The sequence below is a fragment of the Mirounga angustirostris genome, unplaced genomic scaffold (assembly GCF_029215605.1).
Source record: "Mirounga angustirostris isolate CCGP_5_RB_7025 unplaced genomic scaffold, mMirAng1.0.hap1 SCAF_6, whole genome shotgun sequence".
Lineage (NCBI taxonomy): Eukaryota > Metazoa > Chordata > Mammalia > Carnivora > Phocidae > Mirounga > Mirounga angustirostris.
The window spans coordinates 39,049,868-39,058,097 of NW_026991714.1; positions in this window are offsets into that span (position 1 = coordinate 39,049,868).

The window sequence follows — 8,230 nt, forward strand, 5'->3', positions numbered from 1 at the left end:
TCACAGGAAAACATCAAATATTTGCCATGTATTGCCAAGTCCTGGAATCTATGAATACTCCTGTATTTTAAAAGGTATAAAATACAAGGGAAGTCTATATAAAGGAAAGAGCTAATACAGTTTTTAAAAAAAAAAAAAACTGGCTGGTATGACATGGAAAAAAAATTGTGAAAGATCACTGAAGGGGAAATAAGTGTGCTACACCCCCCTGGTCAATAATATAACCCTTTAGAGGTTATATTTAGAGGGAGGGTCAAGACACTGGTGACAAAACTTGAAGGGTAACTTCTTTCACTAAAGGGAAAATAATCAAGAGAGCACTGCTTTGGGTGTCAGAAGACCTTCCTTTAACCAGTTCATTTCTAAAAATCTTCACTACCCAGGGAAACCTAGACAAGACACAGAGCCCCTGAGTGCCCAGAAGAATCCAAAGAAGGCGAACGGATCCTTGGGATCATGTAGCCACCCTGTTGACTTTCTCTGACAGATTACTATGTGGAAAAAAAAGATTTATTAAAATACTTTTGTTTCTCATAAGAAAGGCAATTTAAGATGCAGGACAAGGCAAGGGCAAAATTCTGAAGTTGGCCAAGTGTGACTTTGGATCCTTTTCTCTCTGCTCACGATCCATTGTCCCTTCAGTGTCTCTGCCCCTTGCCAAGCACTTGGCGCTCCTGTGCTGCCCCAGCCTCCCTCTGTCCACAGGGATGATCCATCCCGTAAAGTTAACCAGCTACCATGGTGTTTGGTGTGTTTGTCTTCCAGGGGTGTGTGCATAAAAAGTTACATGCAGCACAGGAATACATTTTACATTTTCATATGAGGTCCAAGGTCCCCTGAATGTGAGTGATGAGGGGCTGGACACCTCCCCCAGGAAACATAATGCCAGGTCTTTTGGGTGGTATCACTCATGGCTACACCTGGCCTGAACACAGTACTGTCTGTCAAAGCATTTCTGCCTCTCGGGCTTTTTCCCTCCCTCTCCAGGACTTGTTTCCTGCCCACAGTCATAGAGTCCTTCCAAATGTCTCCAAAAACCATTCATAAGGACTCACAGAAGGAAGGACCCTTCTCCTTTGGATCTTGGAGATTTTCCTGGTAGAGGAAACTGATTAGCACTCATGAAATTTTAGAGAGAATCAAATTCAGTGGGTTTTATGCCTCAGATCTCTAAGGTAATATATTATTTCAGGGGCCACCAGATTGAGACCTCTTTGAACCAAAGGAGCTTCATCTTTATAATAAGATAAACTAAAATGTTCATTGCAAAAAAAAAAAAAAAAAGGAGTCCTCTGCTTGAAATAACAATGATCTTGTCGGGTGCGAAGGAGCAGATCTCTAAGTATGAATATGATAGTAAATAGCAAGTAAGTTCAGCCAAACCTTCATTTAAAGAAAGCAGTTTTCTGCTAAATAACAACACAACACTCATTGGGTAGAGTAAGGGATCTTTAAGGATGAATGTAAAAATTAAATAACAGCTTCTGTGAGTTCTGACAAACCTTCAAAAAAGAAAGAGAGATCATTCTTACAACATAGAAAGAGCACAGAACCTGGGACGTGGGTTTGTGCTGAATCACTATTCATTTCCTTTCTTCTCCCACAGTTGATGGCTTTTGTCCGCTCGCCATGTTGTTTTAAGTTGTGATGGAAGAATTATGCCCAGATCCATTGCAATTTCCCAGGACATTCAAATTTTGAATTCAGGAACTGAAAGCTTCTCTCCCACACTTACCATTTCCCCCTGGGCCCTTGCCCTTAGCCTCAGGCCTAGAGCTGCTCTGGCCACACCTCCTGCCAGCCATGCTTGGGTAGGCCCCAGAATAGGAGTGAAGCAGTTTAGAAAGATTAAGGTGCCACAACAGCCTGAAACAGAATCACTCAGCCTGCCTCTACCCTGGCAAAGGGGAGGGTATTATTTGCAAAGCCCCCTGCTGAGTAGTCCAGGTGCTAGCTAGACAGGCTCAGGAGATAGTTTGGCAGCCACCCTGGAAAAAATGCCTGTGTCTCTGCAAATAAATCTGCCAGTGGAGAAAGCACTGGGTTTTCCCCATTGCTTGTGCAAATAAGTACTCTGTGCTTTGCTGGTATTGGAAATTCCTTGGTGTGAGTAGCTCTAGACCATCAAAATTGGGGCTATGGATTTCTTGTCATTGTTGTTACCCTTGACCTGTGGGGAAATTATTCAAAAAATCAATGGTCCTATTTCCAATTATTCACAAGTGGAAAATCTTCGGTAACCAGAGGAAATGTTCTCCCTAAATCCCAGCTCAGCAACTGATAGTGAGGTGGAGCAAGAGTCTTGAAGTCTGGCACAGAGGAGGGTAAATGATCATGCACCCAAGGCTGATATGGGTGTGTGCAACTAAAAAACTCACGAATAATTATACATTACCAGTTGAGTATTATATATGTCTTTTCTCCATTTGATAGTCAAGAATTTGTGGTATCAACACTATGGTTAGATATGTGAGAAATCTCGGTGAAGTGGGTGCATTTCTAAGCAAAAGTAAGGTATCAAATTTTATTCTATAAGTAAAAAAAAAAAAAAAAATTAAAAGAACAAAGGCCATAGAAGAAATTGTAAAACTTGTGCAAAAAACAAAACTTAAACAAAGTCTCTCCTCCTCCAAAGGCACCTGGCCTTTGTAGTTTTATGGGTGAAATATATCAAATATTCAAAAAGAGATCATGTTGGATAGGCAGTTGTTCATCCTATTTGTTTTATGAAGCCCACATCTAGTACCAAAAATGCAAAAATCCCAAATAAAAATATAAGTAAATTTAGTTGAGCAGTATAGTAAAAAAGAAAAACACCATACTGCAAACAAGCAGGGTTCATTATTTGTAATAAACTGGGATGCATGAAGATCTGGATTTACTTCTTGGTGAAAAGCAGGAAAAAGTTTCTTGATGTTTTATTTTTCCTTCCTCCTAATGACAATGGAAACAAATATTTCTTGTTGGCGTGGTCAGCTAACCCAACCACTATGTGCTAGTGTGTCCTAATTTTTTCTCTAACAAGGGCCAAGTAGCTTTGCTGCATCAGCCATTTTAGTTCACCAGGTTGCCTAATTCAGAGGTCGTATCTCATTTTGACATGTCTTTTTGAAATTCCAAGTCTTTGGGAAAAGCCAGATTCATATAGAAGAGCTCTAAGGATTTCTCTCACTAATTTCAAAAAGAAGGAGAAAAAGGAGAAAAGAAATCCAGAAAAGTAATGCTAATTAAAAATATGCCATTCAATCTACATAAAAGGAATCCCGACATTTTCATTTTCCAGCATATCAATTTAAAATAAAAACCTATTTGTTTATATTCTAAGAGGAAATAGTAAGATACCAGGCTCTAAACAAGTGAGTTGGGCAGCCCAGACCCCAGGCAATTTGGTGAAGCTTATGAGAGCTACCATGGCACTGGAGAGGAACTTGGCATTATCCATAATTTTTAAAAATGGGCGTGCCTTTGTCTCACCAACCCCACATCTAATAATCAACTTTTTAGAATATTTGTATACATGAGCAAACAGGAATTACAAAGGCACATATTTGGTTACATTAAAATGTGTGATTTTTTTTTTCTTTTTTTTACAACTCAAGTTAAACTCTTATACCAAGCTCCTGTTTTGTGTGATGAGAGAAACCATCTCAGACTTCAGACATGCTCAACCATCTCAGACTAGGTTTTATCCCTTTCTGCACCTTTGCCTTAGGATGGGCATCTAAGTTCCTGGGCTAGCGAGGAGGCTTCTGGTTCTCCGCTGAAGTCCTCTCTAGTCTTTGAGAGTAAGTTAAGCTGGCTCCTCATTTGTTATTGCTCTGTTATTCTTTGTGGATTAAGCTTTTTGCCTTGATTCCTTTGGTGTTTTACTTTTGAAACTAAAGAGTCTTTTCCTTTAGCATTTGATTCCGAGTTGTTATCAAGGTGCCATGCTTTGCTAAAATGGTCATCACTGCATTGGGCTTCTGACATGCAGAATTCACACCACTTTCCTCCGAGGCATTCTCAGGCCCTCGCTGGCTCATTCTTTGCCATCATATGTCCAGTGGTCTGGACACAGGAACACATGACTCTTTTCTCAAGCCACTCTGAGGCTGGTACTCATAATGTCTGTACCAGACCATAGCCACACCATGTTGGCCCAGGACATTTCTACATGCCTTCTAGAGTCAAGGTGTCAGGTAGTATATAGATACAAATTCCTTCTTCTAAACCTCAGACATTCTTGGCTGTTCTGTCCCATTTACCCAAGCCTCAGGCTCAGCCCACCCACCAGGGGCAGGGTGCCTTTGTAAGGACGGGGTCTGACTAAGTCTCTTGGCCATTTTGTCCCTCAGTCCAAGAAAACTTGCAGCCAGTGAGAGTAAGTTAAGTTGGCTCCTCATTTGTTATTGCTCTGTTATTCTTTGTGGATTAAGCTTTTTGCCTTGATTCCTTTGGTGTTTTACTTTTAAAACTAAAGAGTCTTTTCTTTTAGCATTTAAACATACATCATTTCACCTTACCCTGTCAAAATTAGTTTTCAGGAAAATTTCAGGATTTATTCCAAGTCATCCCCTCCCCTACATCCAATATGTAATGAAATAGCAATAATTGTGTGTGTGTGTGTGTGTGTGTGTGTGTGTGTGGTGTGCTGATATCCCCATGACTGGTTTATTTTATAACTGGAAGTTTGTCGTCTTTGACCCCCTTGACCTCCTTCACCCATTTCTCCCATCCTCCACCCCCCACCTCTGATGACCACCAATCTGTTCTCTGTATCTGTAAGCTTGGTTTGTTTGTTTGTTTTTTAGATTCCATGCATAAATGAGGCCATACAGTACTTGTCTTTCTCTATTTGACTTATTTCATTCACTTAGCATAATACCCTCAAGGTCCATCCACGTTGTCACAAATGGCAAGATTTCCTTTTTTTTTTTTTTTAAGATTTTATTTATTTATTTGACAGAGAGAGATATAGCGAGAGAGGGAACACAAGCAGGGGGAGTGGGAGAGGGAGAAGAAGGCTTCCCACAGAGCATGGAGGCTGATGCAGGGCTCGATCCCAGGACCCTGGGATCATGACCTGAGCCGAAGGCAGACGCTTAATGAGTGAGCCACCCAGGCGCCCCAATATTTCCTTCTTTTTTATGGCTGAATATTTCAAATATATATATATATATATCACATTTTCTTTAGCCATTCATCCATAGATGGACACTTAGGTTATTTCCCTATCTTGGCTACTGTAAATAATGCTGCAAAGAACATAAAACAGTCTTTCTTATCACCAAAAGAAAAAAAACCCTGACTCTGGCAAATTAAAAACCTTGACTTTCAAGACTATTATCTCAATACTAAATGTTAAGACCCTATTTAGAAATTCTAAAGTCAAAACCTTGATTCTTAATTCTCTGCATTTGCTCCATGGATCCCTTCTAGAAGCTGCTTGCCCTGGACTGAACAAGGAAGAGTCACAGATGGAAAGACTTCAGTTACTGTATCTAAATTTTATGTGGCATGTTCAGGGATATTCACGGCAGGATTATAAGTAACAAGGGAAAATTGTAGGCAAACTGAACATCCATCACTAGGTGAATTGTTAAAATATGTTAAAATAAAATACCTTTTAACTTGGGTACAAATGACCTCAAGAAGAAGTTTCCCTGTTATATTACCAGAGCCATGCAAAAAAAAAAAAAAAATCTGTGCTTTTTTAAAAGTTTTATTTGCGCTTTTTAGTCATCAGATTTGTGTTTTAATTCCATGGCCTATGGAATGTTATGTATCCCATCAAAGTTTGAGATTGAGCTATAGCTATGTAGTGAAATGGAAAGTTATCCATAGTATGTTGTTAATCTTTTGAAGTAAATATAGCAATATATTTATATAGCATGACTCCACTTTCATTTTTTTTTAAGTTGATACACCTTTATCTAGATCTCTATGCCTGTGCGCACAGACATACTAGCCGTGAGAACACACACCTTCATAGTAAATGCTATCGTTAAGGAGGCAAAAGGCATTTAGGTGAGAGAGGAGTTTTCACATTTACTTTATACATTTCCGAATAAATGTGGACGTGTGATTTTTTTTTTTTTCCAGCAAACAAGCAAGCACAACTTTGGTATGTAAGAGGCATGTGTATTAAGATACAAAAGCACAGGGGCGCATGGGTGGCTCAGTTGAAGTGACTGCCTTCTGCTCAGGTCATGATCCCAGGGTCCTGGGATCGAGCCCCGCATCCGGCTCCCTGCTCGGCGGGGAGCCTGCTTCTCCCTCTCCCACTCCCCCTGCTTGTGTTCCCTCTCTCTCTGTCTCTATGTCAAATAAATAAAAATCTTCAAAAAAAAAAAAAAAATAGAACATATTAAAAGATACTAAAGCACAGAGGGAAAGCGCCCCCTTCCCCGCACAGAGGAAACGCGGGCCTGCCCTGCATCGGTGGGCCCCTGGGTCTGGTTTGTGTTCTTGGGGGGGCGGGGCAGCTGCACCGTCCAGCTCAACCCAGCCGTCAGTGACTCCTGAAGAAGGTGGAGGGAGAGCCAGACACACCGACACCTGAGGCCGAGGCCATGACTTCGGGTTTTAATTTTTTTTAATCTTTACTTTATACAATAAAGGCCTTTTATAAAAATAACACCTACCTCTCAAACTAAGGAGTAAATGAGCTGTGCTATGCAAAGTGCGGTATAGGGTGTGCTCAAGAAATGGTAGGAGGGAGAGGCAGTGGGGCCGGAAGAATTATCGTTGACCATGAGGTGTGGGAGACCTGGCTGCCCCCATAGGGCGGTCACTGACGTTTTTAATGCCACCTTTGGTGCTTGATTCTTTTTTCTTTTCTCTTGCCAGTCTGATGGCCCAAATCAACTCTCTTGGGTCATCTGGTAAGGGAAGCAAGCTGGGTACACAAACAGAAGTGAGCTCGGTACATTTTCCTCCACTGAGTATGCTCCAAGCAGGATGTTGGGGCTCATGCGATAGGTGGGGGGGGCATCAAATGTGCAGAAGGGATATGCTGTGTTTTCCTTGGGTCAGTGTGACAATGGGTTCGTAGTGCCCTACCACAGGTAAGGAAGAAGTGGGGAAAGAGGCAGGGGAACTTTATTTAGGGAGACCAGCGTTCAGGGTGGGTGAGCAGAAAAAAAAATTAACTTGTGAAACAGATGACATAAAGCCCATGCTGGAAGTCTGGGTAGAGGGCAGAATGGGGGTACAGAGGGGCATGGAGAAGAAGGCGCACTCAGGGACGGAAACTGGCGCTGGGCGTATTGGGATTTACCGCTCCCACTTCTGGGAACCGAAGCCTTGCGCAGAGCATGTCCGGTGGCAAAGGTGGGAGGCAGAGGAAATCCAGGCCACGGGCACTCCCACCTGCCCTGACCTCTCACCCTGAAGCCTCAGGAAAGGGAAAATCAATGAGCTCCCGAAGTGCCGGAGCCTCAGGTCTGGGGCTGGAATTTGACCCATGCAGAGTGTTTACTGATCTAGAGGCGGATAGGTGCAAATGAGCTCATCTTTATCTTGAGAGGAAATTAGGGAGACCAGACCCAGACAAAGCCACATTTTATTCAATGAAAACTTAGCGCCACCTCCTCCCCCCGCCCCCAACAACACACGCACTGTGATAGTAAACATCTGCCTGAGTAACCTAGTCTCTGAAGGTCAACAAATAGGGAATTATGAGCTGACAGAAAACCAAAAAAGTCATTCCCGAATATCTTACATTTACCCCTCTTGCTGATCTGTATACTCTTTTTTTCTCCCCTGCAGTCTGCAAATATTGACTAAGTTCAAGGGCAGTGGTATATGGTCTAACTTCAGAGTTAGCATGAGGTGAAATACTTAAGATGGTGCAATCCTGCCCTCATGAAGAACATATTAGATCCCAAGGTTGGTTATGGGCAGTTCTTGTCCCCTGACCCAGTTGATATTTGTTTTATCAAGTCAGGGACTATTTTTGTCATCATTGTTAATCTCCCTCTTGCCAGATCTGTTTTGGCCGAGGGCATGCACTTGAGGTATGTTAGAAGAATGGAGTGCAGTATTGTGGGAAAGAATTATCACTAATTCTGTCTGCCTACAGCTTCCTCAGCCCTGTTCATCTGATCTTAACAGACTAAGCAAAATTGTGGATGGAAACTCCTACAAGTCTGTGACCTGGTTCCAAGAAGCCGATTTTGTAGCTGAAAGAACAACATAGCCACATTCCCATGATGACTACAGGTCTTCATTCTGTTGGAAAGAATTT